The following is an 18453-nucleotide window of genomic DNA, read 5'->3' on the forward strand; positions in this document are numbered from 1 at the left end:
TCCTGGTGCAACAGGACACCGTGACGGAAACCAGAGTGCACAGAAATGCCGTTTACCTTCCCACTGCAGAGGTACCTATTTATCTACTTACACTGGTGTGCTTGCAAACTGCTAGGTTGGCAGGAGCTGGGAGTGAGCAACGGGAGCTCACTCCGTCGCAGGGATTCGAAATGCCAACCTTCTGACTAGGAAGCCCAAGAGGCTCAGTGGTTTAGACTACAGCGCCACTCACATCCCTGCCATTCATGATAAGGTCCCAGGATGGGTTGCAACATTAAAACAATATCAAGGATTAGAGGGCTAATGGGAAAAGCAGGTGGCAACCAAGCAAATGACTGTTTTAGCTCTCTGTTAGAGGAAGGGCTGTAGCTCAGTGGTAGAACATCTGCTCTGCGTTCAGACAGTCCCAGGTTTGATCCCCAGTATCTCCAGAGAGGGCTGCCAATGTCTCCTGCATCCAGCCTTCAAGTCAGTGCAGAGACAATACTAAAACAGAGGAACCAAAAGTCTGAGCCAGCATAAAGCAGCTTCCAATGTCCCAAATGTGTTTATGGTTTTTATACTGCAGACAGTAAAATGGGTGCATTAATATACAATCTGCATGCTTATCTGTAAAATATTAAAGAATATGCATACAGGCAGAGTGCTGAGGCTTCTGCTCTGATTTTTATTTTTATTTTTTTTAAGCTTTTAATTATGATTCCGAAACCACTTTCTATAAACCTGCAATCACTCTTACCTTTGGAATTCTGCTCACTCCCTTTGATTTACTTTTGGTATTTTACGTTTCCTTCCTCTGTCTGCAGAAAACATAAAGGGAGAAGAAAGTATTCAAAGTTCATGCGTGCAGGGCATGCATAATTGGAAATATTTTATTGGGGATGACAGAAAGATGAAACGTTAACAATGCATTCTCCCCCACCTTGCAACCAGACACAATTTTTTAAAAAAGTAATTATGCAGGTTGAACATAAACCACTGTCTTCTCTTCCACCTAAAAAAGAAAGGGAGGGAGGAAAATGTCGCATCATCCAGAAATCATTATTTTAGACAAGCAAATGAAAGCTAGGAAACATACAGAGCAAATGCAATTATTTATCTGTAGTCACAAAGTACTTGCCATATACAGAAGAGTCTTAGGAGCACAGAAAGAACCTTGGAAGGGAGGTGTGATCTAGATTTGTGGTGGCTGGGGCAGCTATGTACAGCTATGCACATCAAGGATTCTGAGGCTGGATCTAGACACATTAAAAAAACGTTTCAGGAAAACGCGTTGTAATGGGAAATCACATTGCCGAAAGATGGAACTCTACAGTGCCATCCTGTGTCACAGTGTTATAACGCATTTAAAACTGCAGGGAGCAGGGCCAGAGAGGAGCAGGGTCGGGAAGGGTGTGGTCTCGGGAGAGGGGTGTGGCTTTGGGAAGAGGCGTGGCCTGGAGAGAGTTTCAAGGGGTGGACTGCGAAGTCTGGAGGGCCACACACAGCCCCTGTGCTGAGGTTCCACATAGCTGCTTTAGAAAGACAGAGAGAGAGAGCAAGGAGAAATTGGTTGTGCCTTGGAACAGCAAGTTGCTATTTCACACACCCTGCGAATTGTTGGGAAACTGTGTAAGTGCAGCTACTCACACAGAGTCAATTAAGGTATAGCAGACAGCCAGAAGACAATCTGAAGGAGTAAGTCTGCCTGGTGATAACAGAGACATGGAGACCGCTCCCTGATTGGTCAAGCTCTCTCAAGGGAGTGATAATTAATGGCCTGCTAACTGGAATGTGTTAGTTCGTGAGTTCAGAGGTTCAGAGTTATGTGTGTCAGTGTAGGAGTTGTGAGTCGTGTCAGAGAGAGCTAGCAAAAGATCCGTGTTCTGTTCCTGTAAATAGTCCACTGTAAATAATAAACACCTAACTACAAGTTCCTGGTTCCTGCTTCGTCTATCCTATCTGCAGCCAAGTTGCCAATTGCTTCCGCGGATTCTGCGTTTACTCTGCTAGGTCTGGCTAAGGTCCTGCAACCAGTCAGAAAGTTTGCAAAACACCAATAGGTTCTACCAATACGAATGTCCTTTTGAAATCTGTGCGCATTGATTGATACCATCTTCCTGAGCCAAAAACATAGTCAACGTGTCATCTTAAATTACCAGCTTGGCATGTGTGTCTCTTCATTCGCACAAAGTGCACCGCGTTTTTCTGACAATGCTCAGATATGTCTTGAAAGGCAGAGACGGCGACGTGTTTTAACTTAGCTCTCTGTCGGGAATATGGTTAACCCTGTCTTTAGGCAATCCTGAAACTATCAAAAAGGCAGGTGCCTGTGAATAGCACTGTACTGAGTCCAGACAAATCAATGCGAAATAATGTTATACAAGAAGGTCCTGGAGAATACATACTGCAGGGCAAGACTCCTTTCCAGAGCCCATAGTAACCTTCTCTGAAGCCTATAGAAGATGGCTCTGATTTCAAATCAGCCTATAGTTTCAGATCCCTGGGTGGTTTCGTTAGATTATTTTGCAGGTCAGGCTGAACTGCAAGAAATGAGAACTTGCCTGAAAAAGGCTAGTGGTAGCTAAAACCCTGGTTGCATATACAGTGGTACCTCAGGTTACAGACACTTCAGGTTACAGACTCTGCTAACCCAGAAATAGTACCTCAGGTTAAGAACTTTGCTTCAGGATGAGAACAGAAATCGTGCTCTGGTGGTGCGGCAGCAGCGGGAGGCCCCATTAGCTAAAGTGGTACCTCAGCTTAAGAACAGTTTCAGGTTAAGAACGGATCTCCAAAACGAATTAAGTATTTAACCCGAGGTACCACTGTACAGTCGTACCTTGTTTTGGGAGCAGCAAACCCTGAAGTAACCCATTCCGGTACTTCCGGGTTTGCTGCGGACGTTCGATGAAATGGATGCTCAACAAGGTGGACTCAAAATGAGGTACCACTGTGTGTGTGTACACACACACACACACACACACACGGCACAACTCTTTAAAAGAATGGTTTGCTAATGTCTGGAAGATGGCTTGCTCTCTCTGCAGGGATGTCAGGGCTGCCAATGTGTGCTCCGTTCAGTTGGGTGGGTCTCTGTCCATCTGTAAATGTAGCACTAATAATAATAATAATAATAATAATAATAATAATAATAATTTATTTCTACTCTGCCCATCTGGCTAGGTTTCCCCAGCCACTCTGGGCAGCTTTCAACAGAACATTAAAAACAGAATAAAACTTCAGACATTAAAAACCTCCCTAAACAGGGCTGCCTTCAGATGTCTTCTAAAAGTCGAGTAGTTGTTTATTTCCTTGACATCTGATGGGAGGGCATTCCACAGGGTGGGCGCCACTACCGAGAAGGCCCTCTGCCTGGTTCCCTGTAGCCTCACTTCTCGCAGGGAGGGAGCCACCAGAAGGCCCTCAGCGCTGGATTCTAAGTGACAAGACTGCACCCTCCTGCTCAGGCTCCTGTTCAGTTGCTGTAGCCTCTTGTTGTGCCCCTTTCCGCAGTTGCCCACAGTCCTCCACAGCCTCCATCAAGGCTCTCCACTGTGCTGGAAGGTTGGAAGGTAGAGCCAGCATCCATAGCAGGTGAAGTGAAGACACCATGGAGAAATCTCCTGCCTCCAACCTCAGTTCCCATTGTTCAGCCCCCACCCACACCCCGTGTTTCTTCTTTTTCTTCTTCTTCTTCTTCTTCTTCTTCTTCTTCTCCTTCTCCTTCTTCTTCCTCCCCCTCCCCCTCCCCCTCCCCCTCCTCCTCCTCCTCCTCCTCCTGTCAGGGTCTGCCATTCCAAACCCAATTCCAACCATGTGTCAAAACTCAGAAGTTGGGAATGAACAGCGTGTCCAGGTTTACTACAGAAAGAAAATAGAGGGAAGGGGCACCTGCTTCATTTGCCAGGTGTGTGTGTGTCGGAGCCAGAAATCTGGACTCCTTTCCATGGAAAATAAAATAAAACCTGAACATTTGAGTACAAGTTGCATTTTATTTGCTCATTAACTCAATTTATAGGACCACTCCATAACATACATTTCCGGGGCAGCTCGCAAAACAAAGCACATGCAACAATTAAAATTTAACCCAGCCTTTATCTATATTGGATTTGAAATTGCTTTTGCGTCAGAAATGGGTTCTTTGGAATGTTATCATTTTCAATATATGAAATTGTGCAATTGTTTTTATGGCTTGTTTTTTTATAGTGAAATGGCTTCGGGATATTTCATGGGGAGCAATTCATAAATGGAAATAAATATATAATTGTTCTAAAATTATTTTAAAAAGCAAACCAAACACAGATTTTTGAACTAAGAGGTATAGCTCACTGCTGATACTGGTTATTTCAAAGGCCTGAGTGTACAAGCAGCTCTTCAACTGATGTAAAAAAAAGAAAGGCTGCAAAGACTTCATTGGGAAGGCTGTTCCATAACTGGGGTGCCACCACTGAAAAGGTCCAGTGAGGACCTCCTTGGCAAAGGCATGCTGAGCAGGGCCTCTGAAAAAGATTGAGCTGTGTCACTCATAATGCTCAACAAGGCATCAGATGTTAAGCTCTGTCTATTTTTGAAGGTGTCTCGAAAACGACAATTAATCCAGAATGCGGAAGCTAGACTGGTGACTGGCAGTGGCTGCCGAGACCACATAACACCGGTCCTGAAAGACCTACATTGGCTCCCAGTACATTTCCGAGCACAATTCAAAGGGTTGGTGCTGATCTTGAAAGCCCTAAATGGCCTTGGCCCACTATACCTGAAGGAGCATCTCCATCCCCTTCGTCCAGCCCAGACATTTAGGTCCAGCTCCAAGGGCCTTCTGGCAGTTCTCTCACTGAGAGAAGTGAAGCTACAGGGAACCAGGCAGGGGAGCTTCTCGGTAGTGGCACCCTCCCTGTGGAACGCCCTCCCATCAGATGTCAAGGAAATAAGCAACTATCTAACTTTTAGAAGACATCTGAAGGCAGCCCTGTTCAGGGAAGCTTTTAATGTTTGATGTTTTATCATGTTTTAAATTTTATTGTGTTAATATTCTGTTGGGAGCTGCCCAAAGCGGCTGGGGAAACCCAGCCAGATGGGCGGGGTATAAATAAATTATTATCATCATCATCATTTCTTCTAAGAAGCAACCTCAGCTCTACTAAAAGACCAGCACCATTTGGAGCGAACTCCTGCCCCTCCACCCTACCCAAAAAAACAAAACCCCCTGTGTATGCTCAGTAGGCATGGCCTGCTAACTGAATGAATGGGGTCTGGAAATTGTATGGAATGGAGCACATAAAACTGCTAGCACATTTGCAAAGCTAAGCAGGGTCCGGTGTGGTTTCCAACTGGATGGGAGACCATTTGTTGAGATTCCTGCATTGCAGGGGGTTGGAATAGACAGGAGTTGGACGAGATGGCCATCGGGGTCCCTTCCAATTCTACAGTTCCATGATTCTGTAACTCTAAGATTTACAGTGAGATGATGCAGAGTGGTCTGCCTGCGCGGCTGCAACACTGCTGCCCCCTGGCTGTGAGTCTGCAACTTTACAGCTTTCAGCTCCTGCCGCCCCCAACCAAGTACATCACGACTGAGGTGATATATGTACAAACTTCCCATTTCGGGATGTGAGTGCGTCAAAGTGTGCAAACAGTTCAATTGCCCAAAGGCAAATAGACCTAATATTGTGCTGTGGGAATTATTCCTCTTCCAGCAAATAATTACCTCTTGGAAACATGACAGAACATTTTTATTTATTTTTTTGTACTTTTAATACCAGTGCGTCAGTAAGGCCTGAGGCCTACCTTAAATGTAGACCTTTCTCTATTGCTGTTTGTTTATAGTGCTGGCTGCCACCCGAATCAATGGATTTCTTAACACATTATTTCCTTGCGTCCTGGCTCCAGGTCTCTCTCATGTTGAAATACGGAATAAATTTGACAGTCACACCCCTTGCCTCCTTCCCTCCCTTATAGTACACCATAACCTAAGGAATTCTCACGTTAAATCCCCCAGATTTAACAAACTCTGCTTCCAGAAAAGAACAGAGATGAGTTAAAAGGGAGTCCGTTTGTATGTAAGTGTTACATACTGAGCTGAATAGGATCCAGAATGCAGCAGTCTGATTGGTCCTAGAACAATAGGATTCAGAATGCAGCAGTCTGATTGGTCTTAGAACAATAGGATTCAGAATGCAGCAGTCTGATTGGTCTTAGAACAATAGGATTCAGAATGCAGCAGTCTGATTGGTCCTAGAATAATGCAGCAGTCTGATTGGTCTGCAGGAGCCACCCAGTCCAGCTCCAGGTGGAAGTGAATCCACAACCTGATTGGCCTACAGGAGAATTCCGGAATTAGCCAATCACGTGGGGCCCATTGTGTAACTAATGTATATAAAGCAGACATTTCAGGGGAATTTTCATTCCTCCTCACCACTATGAGCTGAATAAAGAGCATGAAATCCACTCTTGACTCTGAGTATATTTCAGTAAGGTAGGGTACATCTGGGAAAAGAAATGAAAAAGCTCAAACAACTTTGCCAAAAAATAAAAAGTTCAACAACCAACAAAATGAACAAGGGGATGGAGCAATTCCCCTATGAAGAAAAGTTGTTGGGACTTTTTAGTTTCAAGGAAAAGGTGATATGACAGAAGTTTATAGAATTATTTCACGGTATGGAGAAAGAGGGTCCAGACAAGCTTTTCTCTCTCTGCCGTAAGACCAGAACTCATGGATATTCAATGAAGATGAATGCTGGAAGATCCAGGGCATATAAAAGAAAGCACCTCTTCATGCCACACATAGTTAAACTGTGGAACTCCCTCCCACATGAAGCAATGATGGCCACCAGCTTGGACGATTTTAAAAGAGGACTAGACAAATTCACGGAGCTGAGGGCTGTCGATGGCTACCAGGTGTGCTCTACGCTTCACAGTCAGAGGCAGTCCTGCTTCTGAAAACTCAGGAGGGGCGAGTGTTCTTGTACTGAGGTCCCGCTTGCAGGTTTTCCACAGGCATCTGGTTGGCCACCATGAAAACAGGACGGGCCATTGGTCTGTTCCTGCAGGCTGGTCTTACATCCTTGTTCCTTGTGTTTCCACAAGGACATTTGCAAGGCTGGGTGTTATGGATGCACCCTCAGCCCATGGCCCTGCAGGTTAGCCAACCCCTCAAGGGCTTAAAAGGCAAAAAACAGATCTAGCCAGCTTAGTCTTCCAACCAGACATGGATGTGGTAGTTTAATGTGACCTGAACTTACATCCTTTACTCAGGGCTTTTTTTCTGCTGGAACTCAGAGGAACTCAGTCCTGGCATGGACAGATGTCAGAGATGATGGGACTCCGAATCCAGCAACACCTGGAGGGCTATATAAAAAAGCCCCATATTTCTGAAAGGGAGTCTCCAACCCCTGCTGACCTTAGTGGGTATTAACTGGGGGTGTGTGGAATGCTCTCTCTTCATAGTTCTTCCACCTTTGGAAGAGTAAATAATGGTGGCCTGGGAGAGGGATTTCTCCCCATAATTGCTGAGAAGGCCCTGCTCACAGTCTGGCTAAGTTGCCTCAGTAAAGACAGTGCTATTTTTCTAGAGGTGCCAGGACTCACCATGAACACCTCATTCGTTCTTTCAGAATGGGGTCTTTACATATGGAAAATAACTTTTTACAGTGGTACCTCGGGTTAAGAACTTAATTCGTTCTGGAGGTCTGTTCTTAACCTGAAACTGTTCTTAACCTGAGGTACCACTTTAGCTAATGGGGCCTCCTGCTGCCACCGCGCCACCGGAGCACGATTTCTGTTCTCATCCTGAAGCAAAGTTCTTAACCCAAAGTATTATTTCTGGGTTAGCGGAGTCTGTAACCTGAAGCGTATGTAACCCGAAGCATCTGTAACCCGAGGTACCACTGTATATGGTTTCCAGTCTTCTTTATATGAAATGGTTTCCAGGCTTCTTTAAAAGATTCTAAATTTGTATCTTTTATCAGTGCCGTCCATTTTGCCATCTCTGCATCTTCCAAGATTTCCATCAGCCATTCTTCCTTGGAGAGTGTTCTCTCCTCCTTCCAGTTCTAAGCATTGAGAATCCTTGCCACTGGAGTCACATACATAACTTCCATTGAGGCTTTCTTTGAGGTTTCCCTGTCTGGTATCCCAGAAGGAAGGATTCTGGCCTCTTGGGAAAAGTCACTTTAATTCTTTTTTTCTTAATTTCATTATATGTCATGTCCCAAAAGGCCTTTGAAAAGAACGTTAGAGAAAGGGGCAGAAGCGCTAGCATTATATTCGAGGAAACCAACACAATAATTCCAATGTCCAAATGCACCCTAAGAAAAATGGTCCTTTCTGTTTTGCTTATCATCGCGGTTAATCTCTCTACTCTGTATGTCTTCCACCACTCCCTTCTCTTCCAAGAGAGCCCTATCAGGGCTTGCCGTTATTCTGTTTGAAAGACAGCCGATGACGGATGGCTGATGTTTTTCCCAGCACCAGATGTTCTCTCCAACTGCTGCTGGATAAATGAGGACCCTCTGCAAATATGTCACCGGGTAATCATCCTGAGCTGGCAACATCTGGCCCATTTGCCGATGCCCCACGTCGCCCTAATGGTATCATCTTCAACGTCAACGATCTGCCATGAGTGACTAAAATAATGGATGTTTCTGTCAGGCAACAATCCTTAAAGAGCGGGGAGGGAAGCAGGTGGAGGCTGAAGAAATCAGGGCAAACACCGATAACTCCATCATATTAGCACTATGACCAGAAGTTATAGAAATGGGGGGGAAACTCTGCATGAGAGGGGCATTGCAGGGTGCAGCAAGCAAACTCTGCCCCGCTGTCCCCATTGCCCACCGCAAGATGGTGACTGTCTAAAGTGGGGACCCTGTTCTATTCATGTAGACACCCCAAACTATGGAGTCCCCACCATGTACAGGTTCCTTGCTTCAGGCAGTCACTTTCTGGAAGCTTCTAACAGTTGTTGGAAGGGGACATGCTAGGGTCCTACAGGAATCTGATTAGCCAATGTGAAAACAGGATATTGGACTAGGTGGGCCACTGGCCTGATTCAGCAGATTCTTCTTATGTTAACCTCAGACAGGACACTCATGTGTGAACACTGTGGGCTGCATTTAATGTTGTTGGCATCTGTGTGTCTCAAGAGACAATGGAGTGCACCAGGGCCGGATTTAGGTTTGATGAGGCCCTAAGCTACTGCAGGTAATGGGGCCCTTTATATATCCTTTGTCAACAACAAATTGTCGCTGTTTTTTGTGTTGAATATATGCTATATGGTAATTTATGGACCTAATCGGGATCTAAAGTCATTTGCACATGTAGAATGTAGGCACCCTGTATATAGAAATGATCAAACCAGTGATATTTTAGGGAGCAGGCTAGCAGGCGGGGCCCATTACTTACATCATAGGAGTCTGCACAGCACAAAACACTGCTGCTGTATCTAGTTTTTATTTTATTTGTTTTTTTTTATCTTATATTTTGGAAATGTACATCCAGGTTTGTTTTTTACTTTAAAAAATTTTAGGCCCAAAGTTATAGCTTTTTTAGCTTATACAGTGGTACCTCGGGTTACATACACTTCAGGTTACATACGCTTCAGGTTACAGACTCCGCTAACGCAGAAATAGTACCTCGGGTTAAGAACTTTGCTTCAGGATGAGAACAGAAATCGTGCGGCGGCGGCATGGCGGCAGCAGGAGGCCCCATTAGCTAAAGTGGTGCTTCAGGTTAAGAACAGTTTCAGGTTAAGAACGGATATCCGGGACGAATTAAGTACTTAACCCGAGGTACCACTGTATACTCGTTCCTCCGGCAAAATATTTTTTGCCAACAGAATTTCGTCGTGCAAGAGAATGTCTAAGCAGGTTGCTGGTAATGTTGTTGCACAAATATTGCACAATTGTCGTGCAACAACGTCCCACTAGTAGAGCTGTTGCACTGGATTCCTCCACTGGACAACATTAGAAGTAACCCCCCGTCTAGCGCATGAGACTTTGTGGTAGTGGACAGAGAACATTCCTGCTTCCTGTTCTTTTCATGCATCTAATTGCAAAGCCCAGTGGTGTCGCTGTTTTCATCTGCTCACCTGGAGCAACCCATACAAATTGAAGCACAACAAAGCTTTTGATGGTGATCATTGGCTACGGACCAGCGTACTCGTCGGTGCGCAGTGCTGTCCCATTGTTAGCTTTGAAAGTAGAGCTGTATGTCAGCAAAGTATTCTGCCTCCGAGAGTGGGACATCCCCAGCTGTAAGCATTGTGCTCTGTCCCTGGCCCCAGGCCATGCATTTGAAATTAAAAGCGATAAACAAAAGAAAGTATTCTGTTTGTCAAAGTGCTATATCAATAGATCTTGAAAAAGCATGCCACTGAAATTGTGTGTCCCCCCCCCAACACTGATTTAAATTACCTAGTTTTTCAGTTAACTTTGCTTTAAAAGACACAGTTCCTTTTTGTTGACACAACCACTTTCCCCCCCATACTCCTTTTCCTATTCATTTTGATTTGGCTCATTTGATTTGGCTCGTTGTACAGATCACCCCGGGGACGTGGGTGGTGCTTTGGCTTAAACCACAGAGCCTAGGACTTGCCGATCAGATGGTCAGCAGTTCGAATCCCGGCAATGGGGTGAGCTCCCGTTGCTTGGTCCCTGCTCCTGCCAACCTAGCAGTTCGAAAGCACGTCAAAGTGCAAGTAGATAAATAGGTACCGCTCCGGCGGGAAGGTAAACGGCGTTTCCGTGCGCTGCTCTGGTTCGCCAGAAGCGGCTTAGTCATGCTGGCCACATGACCCGGAAGCTGTACGCCGGCTCCCTCGGCCAATAAAGCGAGATGAGCGCCGCAACCCCAGAGTTGGCCACGACTGGACCTAATGGTCAGGGGTCCCTTTACCTTTACCTTACAGATCACCCCACTTAAACGGATGTCTTAAGTGACGGATGCCAAGTGACTGTGCTTTAACCCAGTTTTGATTTTTAAAGATTTGCTTATGTGTGGCAACTGTTGCAGAGGTTCAAGAGCACCAAACAATAGCATTTGTGCCCTTCTGAATTTAAGTTAGATCAGGCCTCCTCCCACAAAAAAAAGATCCCGGGTCACATCAAGGCATGTTGGGGGTCAAGGAGCAATGTCTACTGTCTCTTTGAAAACACAAAAACTGACAGTGATCCTGATCTGCCTCTCTTACTTTTCAGCATGCCAAGAGAACTTCCAAAGCACAGAGCAGCAGTAAAGAAAAATGTGACATAATAGCAAAGCTGGGGAGATCTTTGAAGGCTGTGATCCAAGGGTTGGAGAACATGTCTCAGCCTGAAGGACACATCCCATTCTGGACAACTTTCCAGAGGCCACAATTGAGTGATGGGTGGAGCCATGGGCAACTGTGGGTGGAGCTACCAATATAAATGTTAGCTTTGTAAAGGAGATAAGATGTTGTTGTTGCTGTTGTTTAGTCGTTTAGTCATGTCCGACTCTTCGTGACCCCATGGACCAGAGCACACCAGGCACTCCTGTCTTCCACTGCCTCCCGCAGTTTGGTCAAACTCATGCTGGTAGCTTCAAGAACACTGTCCAACCATCTCGTCCTCTGTCGTCCCCTTCTCCTTGTGCCCTCCATCTTTCCCAACATCAGGGTCTTTTCCAGGGAGTCTTCTCTTCTCATGAGGTGGCCAAAGTATTGGAGCCTCAGCTTCACGATCTATCCTTCCAGTGAGCACCCAGGGCTGATTTCCTTAAGGATGGATAGGTTTGATCTTCTTGCAGTCCATGGGACTCTCAAGAGTCTTCTCCAGCACCATAATTCAAAAGCATCAATTCTTCCGTGATCAGCCTTCTTTATGGTCCAGCTCTCACTTCCATACATCACTACTGGGAAAACCATAGCTTTAACTATACGGACCTTTGTTGGCAAGGTGATGTCTCTGCTTTTTAAGATGCTGTCTAGGTTTGTCATTGCTTTTCTCCCAAGAAGCAGGCATCTCAAGAAGCAGGAGATAAGATAGCCCTCTGCAAATAGCTAAAGGGTTGTCCAATGGAAGATGGAGCAAGCCTGTTTTCTCCTGCTCCAGAAGAGAGGACCTGAACAAATGGCTTCCATGACTCACAGCCAAGTAGGTAGCCATCATGTTAGCATAATGGAAATGGCAGTGATGTCAAATTGACAAGTTGTTCAATTGTCAATACTTCGGGATTCTCCTACTTCCACTCTTAAATCGTTGCCCGATATTATAAAACCAGATTTCAATATCTATTTGCTTTGCAAGATCTGAAGGTTGTTACGGCAGAAAATATTGCCATGGTGGTTATTGGAAATACGAAGGGCAAAACTGCCTGTAGACTTTCTTCACTCAGGCCCTATTGAAATGAATGGGAGCCGTGTGGGAGCTCCTAATCATTTCAGGGGTGCTTTCCAGAATAACATCTCCATGGACCATGTCCTGAAGCAGAGGCAGGTAGGAGAACTGTCTGTTGGGATACTGCCAGGGAGACAAAGTCCATCATGGCCCCCACGTCGTCTCCGGACAATCCATCGATCTCCCGTAGATACAGTATCAGCAATTAGCGACACGAGCTCCAGAAAATAGCTTGTGACATTCCAGAGCTGATGCACACTCTATCAGCAGATAATTCACAGCAGAAGTTGCACGCAGGAGAGCATTATTTACAAGTTTTATTCAGCGTTGATCAGAACAAAGAAAAACATGACTGCCTGCTTCAGTGTCTCTGACACAGAGAGAGAAACGAAAGCAACAGAAAACATAAACATCCTGTGAACAGGAAATGCGCAGACTCTGTGACTCACAAAGCCTGCTCCCTTTTAAGGTGGAACGGAAATATCCTAACATCCTCCCCCTTTCCGTGTAACCTGTAGTACCTGTGGTTCAACCCAATTGCAACCTCTGTACATAAACCTTAAGTTGTTCTCTGTTAACAACTTTAGACAACAGATCAGCAGGAATTTCATTTCCTGGCATGTAGGACACCTTAATAAGTCCTTTCTCAATACACTCTCTTGCACGATGTAGCTTAATCTGCAAGTACTTGGTTCTTTGCTTGCAACTCTTTGAGTTCAGCAAAGCCAAACAGGATCTATTGTCTTGATACACTTGTATAGGACATTTCACAGAAACTCTGATGTCCTTAAACAGTTGCATCAACCATTCACAATCCATGAGTGAAAATGACAGAGCATTGAGTTCTGCTTCACAGGAACTTAGGCTCACTGTCATCTGCTTCTTGCACAGCCAGTCAAACAGACAGTGGTTGTACATGTAGCATACTCCAGAAGTGCTTGTACCATCCGTGGTGTCACTTCCAAAACTTGCATCTGCAAAGATTTCAAGACCTCCAGTCTTCTGACTGGTGAACCTCAGCCTGTAGTGCAAAGTCCCTTTTAAATAGCGGGCTATGCGCTTCAGAGCTTTCCAATCCTGAACGGTAGGATTGTTAGCATGTCTGCTAAGCAGCTTAGTGCTTACAGCTATGTCAGGTCTTGAACATCTAGCAATGAAATTCAACTTGCCTAGAATGCATCTGTACAGCGTAGTGTCAGAAAACGCTTCAGCAGTACTGTCTACCTGGTAACCTGTCACCATCGGTGTGTCTGCTGGGTTTGCATCAACCAAATTCAACCTGGTTAATACATCAGCAATTTTCTGTGTTTGGTGTACCAGAAAATTACCTGCTTGGTCCCTCTCCACCTGCAGAGAAAGATAGTTGGATACCTCACCAAGATCCTTCATGTCAAAGTGCTCCTTCAGCTGAGCTAGGGTGCTTTGGTAGAAAGCCTGATTCTTCCAAAACATCAGAAGATCATCAACAAAACATAAACAATACAGTTTGTTTTGCCCCTCCTCCTTGACAAACACACGGATCAGCTTTGCCCTGGTGAAAACCTAGAGAAAGCGATGTCTCAGTGAGTTTTGTGTTCCAACACCTGGCACTCTGCTTGAGACCATATAAGGATTTCCGAAGTTTACAGACCATTCCCTTCTGTATCTGCATTCCATCAGGTGGAAGCATATACAGTTCCTCCCCCAAAATCCCATACAAAAAAGCTGTATTAATGTCATGATGGGAAACATGCAGTTTCTCCTCCGCAGCAATCTTGAGCATCAGCCGAATGCTCTCATATTTGACTGTGGGAGAGTAGGTCTCGTGGTAATCCTGTCCTGGTACCTGTGAAAAACCTCTGGCAACCAACCTGGCTTTGTGTCTGACAACCTTGCCATTCTGGTCTGTCTTGGCCTTGAAGACCCATTTGCTGCCAACCAGTCTCATTCCTGGGACTACCGGTACCAACTCCCAAGTTTGGTTCCTATTCAAGGAATCAACTTCAGCCTTCATGGCATTAAGCCAAGGCTCAGCATCTTTAGAGGTTAACTCCTGAACCTCTTTGAAGCTTGAAGGTTCCCACACCTTCTCTGAGCTACTAAGAACAGCAGTTGCTGTCTTAGCAAACTCATCAGCAAATCTCTTTGGAGGTCTGCCCTTTGTGGCTCTTTCAGATCTGCGTACTAGACGCAAGTCTTCTGGACTCATCTCCTCCTTCTTAGGAGAAAAGTGACCAATGGTGAACAGTGGTTCTTCCAGTTCATTGTCAGACGCATCAGATGGTCTGACTGAGCCCTTTGCGCTCTTGTAGTCTGCTGTGTCATCACTGTCGCTGACACCAGCAGCAGCGCCGCCCACTGAACTGGAATCCGAACTCTGATCATCATCATCATCATCCTCAGCTTCCTCAACATTATCTGCTTTCTTCACATCACCTTCATCCTCCTCTGGGTAACTCTGGAAAATTCCCACATTTCCCCCCCCACTTAGGATTGTACTCAACACTCTTTGTGAACTTAATGGACTTAGAGTCAGTCATCCATACCCTGTATGCACCTTTTTCGTACCCCATGAACAAACCATGTGCCCCACGCTTCCCAAGCTTGTTGCTCTGTGGGGTGTGTACCCACATGTCAGAACCAAAGATTCTCATGTGCTTGACGCAAGGTTTCTTACCAAACATCTTCTCATAGGGGGTACAACCAATAGGTGATGACAATCTGCGATTAAAAGTGTAAACAAAAGTTGACAGAGCCTCCCCCCAATACTTATCAGGGAGATTGGCATCATGCAACAATGTTTTCATTCCTTGCAGCAATGTTTGATTTGCTCGCTCCGCAAGTCCATTCATCCATGGCGATCTAGGCATTGACAAGTCATGCTGGATTCCCTTCTCAGTCAGAAAAGCTTCAAACTGCTGAGAAGTGAACTCCCCGCCCCGATCAGTAAAGAGACAGCCGATACGTTTACCGTGAACATTCTCCAACCAAGCACAGAGTGCCTTGAACTTAGGAAACGCTTGCGATTTCTGCTCGAGCATAAACACATGAATGTACCTGGAAAAAGAATCAATTAGAACCATGAAGTACCTTGCTCCACCCAAAGAGGGCGCAAGTGGACCTACCAGTGAACTAGCTGGTAGGGTTTGGAAGCCTGTCTGCTAGACTCCTTGCCTTTTGGAGCAACCTTCACCTTGTTCTCTGCACAAGATACACATTTCATGTGAAACTTACAGGGTTTGATGTTCAAACCCTCAACCAACTTAGGCATCTTGGCCAGCGCCTGCCAAGACATGTGACAAAATCTTCTGTGTGCATCATGAATGCATCCTGCATGAAGAACTTTGTTAGTTTGTGCAACACAACAAGAATCAACATTAGACACAACAGCACCATCGTCATCATAAGTTATACAGAACAATCCATCTATAAACTTTGCATGCAAAATGTCCTCTTTGCCTTTTCTGATGACACAAACGCTCCTCTTGAAGGAAATCTCAAAACCACGACCAGTCAGCTGTGGGACACTGAGCAACTTGTCTGCAGCACCTGGAACATATAGTACATCTTTGATGGTAGTGTGCAGACTTGCCAGTTTCACAGTCCCTTCTCCTGCAATTCGCAACGTCTTTCCATCAGCCAGGTGGATCTCACCATCTTGAGGCTTGAAGGAGATAAAGAGATGCTTATCTTTTGTTACATGGCGGGTACACCCCGAATCAATAATAAACCTGGCCTTGGCCTTTGGAGCAGCTTTTCTGGCAAGCAAAACCTTGTTTTCCACCGGCGTGGGCTTTTGCTGCTTGCCCCCCTGCTCCTGGCCATCAAACTTGCCTTTAGCCTTTGGTGAAGCTGTGCCAGCAAACAAAGCCTTGTTTTTCCCTGGCTTGGGCTTTCCACCCCCCTTCTGCTTCTGGCCATCTGCTGGCTTCTTCCTTTGTTTATTTCCAGTCTTTGGACAAAACTTCTGAGTGTGACCTTGGGTCCCACAGTTCCAGCACTTCACAGCTGCCAACGCTTTGGCTCCCCCTGGAGGCTGGAATGCTGTCCCACATTGCTCCCCCTGGAGCGCACAAGCCGACTCAGCTGCATTCCTTCTATCGTATTCATTTTGCAAAGTCGCCAAGACCTTTGTAGCAGTGAGGTCTTGTGCAGGTAGAGTTGCCAGCTGACTTGCCACGGCATGGTAGCTTTCATCCAGGGAGTCCAGGATGAGAATTGCAAACAGTGACTCGGGCATATTGAAACCTCTCTGAGTCAATTCCTGTCTGAGATGCTGCAAATGTAAAACGTGGGCTCTAAGGAGCCAGGGGATCTACTAGATGTGATTTGATCTCCATTCTGACTCCCATTTGCTTAGCCTCAGCAAAAGGACTTTTTCTTCTTTTGTCAATTATGTTGTTCAAATGAAGAAAGCTTGAGGTGGTGGCAGAAACCAAGAATGGATTTTTATGCAAAAGGATTGTGAGCTTAGGAAGTGGAAGGGGGCAAGCAGAATATAAAATGGAAGGATGGTATAAAGAGGTGTGGAATATAGCTATTAAAGATAGATTAACATGTACCATTAAGGTAAGACGGGGAATGTGCAGGAGAAATGATTTTGAGGAAAGAGAGGGCGTTTGTAGAATTTGTACTGTTAAAACCGAAAGGGGTGAAACCATCGCAAGTGGTGTTGAAATTTTGGGAGGTTGGATAGTTACAATGGAATGGTCTCGGTGGTGCAGTGCACATTTTTATTCCTATTTATTTATGATTATAGTCAAAAGAATTTTCAAAAAAGAACTGAGGGAAAAAAGGATTGTGAGCCTAACTCTTTTTAAAATCATATTTTATTGAATTTTCAAAATAATAATAATAATAAAGCGTGTTCTCCAATAAATGAGAGCACGTGTTGCGGTGTGGGCCACCGGGCCAGGCCTCTGGTTGCCAGGCAGGTTAATAGTTGTTGCCTGGCATTGTGATTGGATAACCGGGTTGCTGGGGCAAATTGTATGTTGCAAATTGGGTGGGTGGGACCATAGTCTTTAAATATTGGTGCACTCTGGTTTCTCCTTCTCTTTGCAGAGTGCATCGGATCACCCGCCCGCCCGCCCTCTTTTCCGGTTGACCTTGCTTTGCCTGTCATGGGGTCGTCTGCCTTGGCGCAGGGGCCTAGTAGGAATTTTGCCATTTGGTGATTGGCTGTGCCATTTGGTTTTTGCCTACTACTCAGCAATTCGTCACAACTTGTAAGGTTGCGGTTAGGCATTGGTTATAATATGCTGGTGGTGGAGGGGTCAGGATAGGCCGTGCCTGCCCCTCCCATTGCGCTGAAGGGAATTCCGTTAAAGGAATCCTGGGACTTGCCATGATTTCGTCCAATCCCTGTCATGGGACCAGGGCCGCCCAATCCCTGTCATGGGAATCCTTGTCATAGGATCTGGGCCGGCAAGCTTTCGGGGAGCTGCTGGGGTGAGCGGCATGGGTCCGACGCTTAGCTCAAATGACCCCCAAGTTTGACTTTCCCTTCTACTGGCTACCGATCAGACCTCGGGATGTCAGTTCTGTCCCAGGCGGGGGGACAGATAGTCATAACCAATGTCTAAACAACCACTCACTGATTTTGTATTTTAACAAAGTTGTGGCTAAAATAGTGCCCAAAAACCAAAACTAAAATATGTGTTATGTGTGAAGTTATTTGAGGGGTGGCCTGGGGACCTACACACACAACATATACACTCTAATACATTGTGAATTTTCCTTTTGTTTATTGACCTCCCACCCCGTTTTCCACAGGATTTTTTATTGCTGCACCTTTGCTGAACCTTATCTTCTGCCCCTTATACCACAACACAACAATCTCCAATTCCTTCCATTGCTCACAGTTCAAATCCTGCTTGTTTGTTCGGTACACTAAAATATTTCTTTTAAATAATCCGAAAAAGGCTTCCATTCTTGCATAAAACAATCATCATTAGGTGATTGTGACCTCAGCTCTTGTACTGAAAAGAGATTCCTGGGTAGAGAATGCGGGCCTTAATTCTAAGAGCAATTTGCCCTCCCATTATTTTGCTTCTGGTTCTTATTGGTGGATCTTGGGGTTCTTCTTAAAAACAACAACAACACAAAACCCCAAAAGTGGATCCCACATGCCAGAAGTCTTCCT

This window comes from Podarcis pityusensis (assembly GCF_964106645.2).
Source record: "Podarcis pityusensis genome assembly, chromosome: 4".
Classification (NCBI taxonomy): domain Eukaryota; kingdom Metazoa; phylum Chordata; class Lepidosauria; order Squamata; family Lacertidae; genus Podarcis; species Podarcis pityusensis.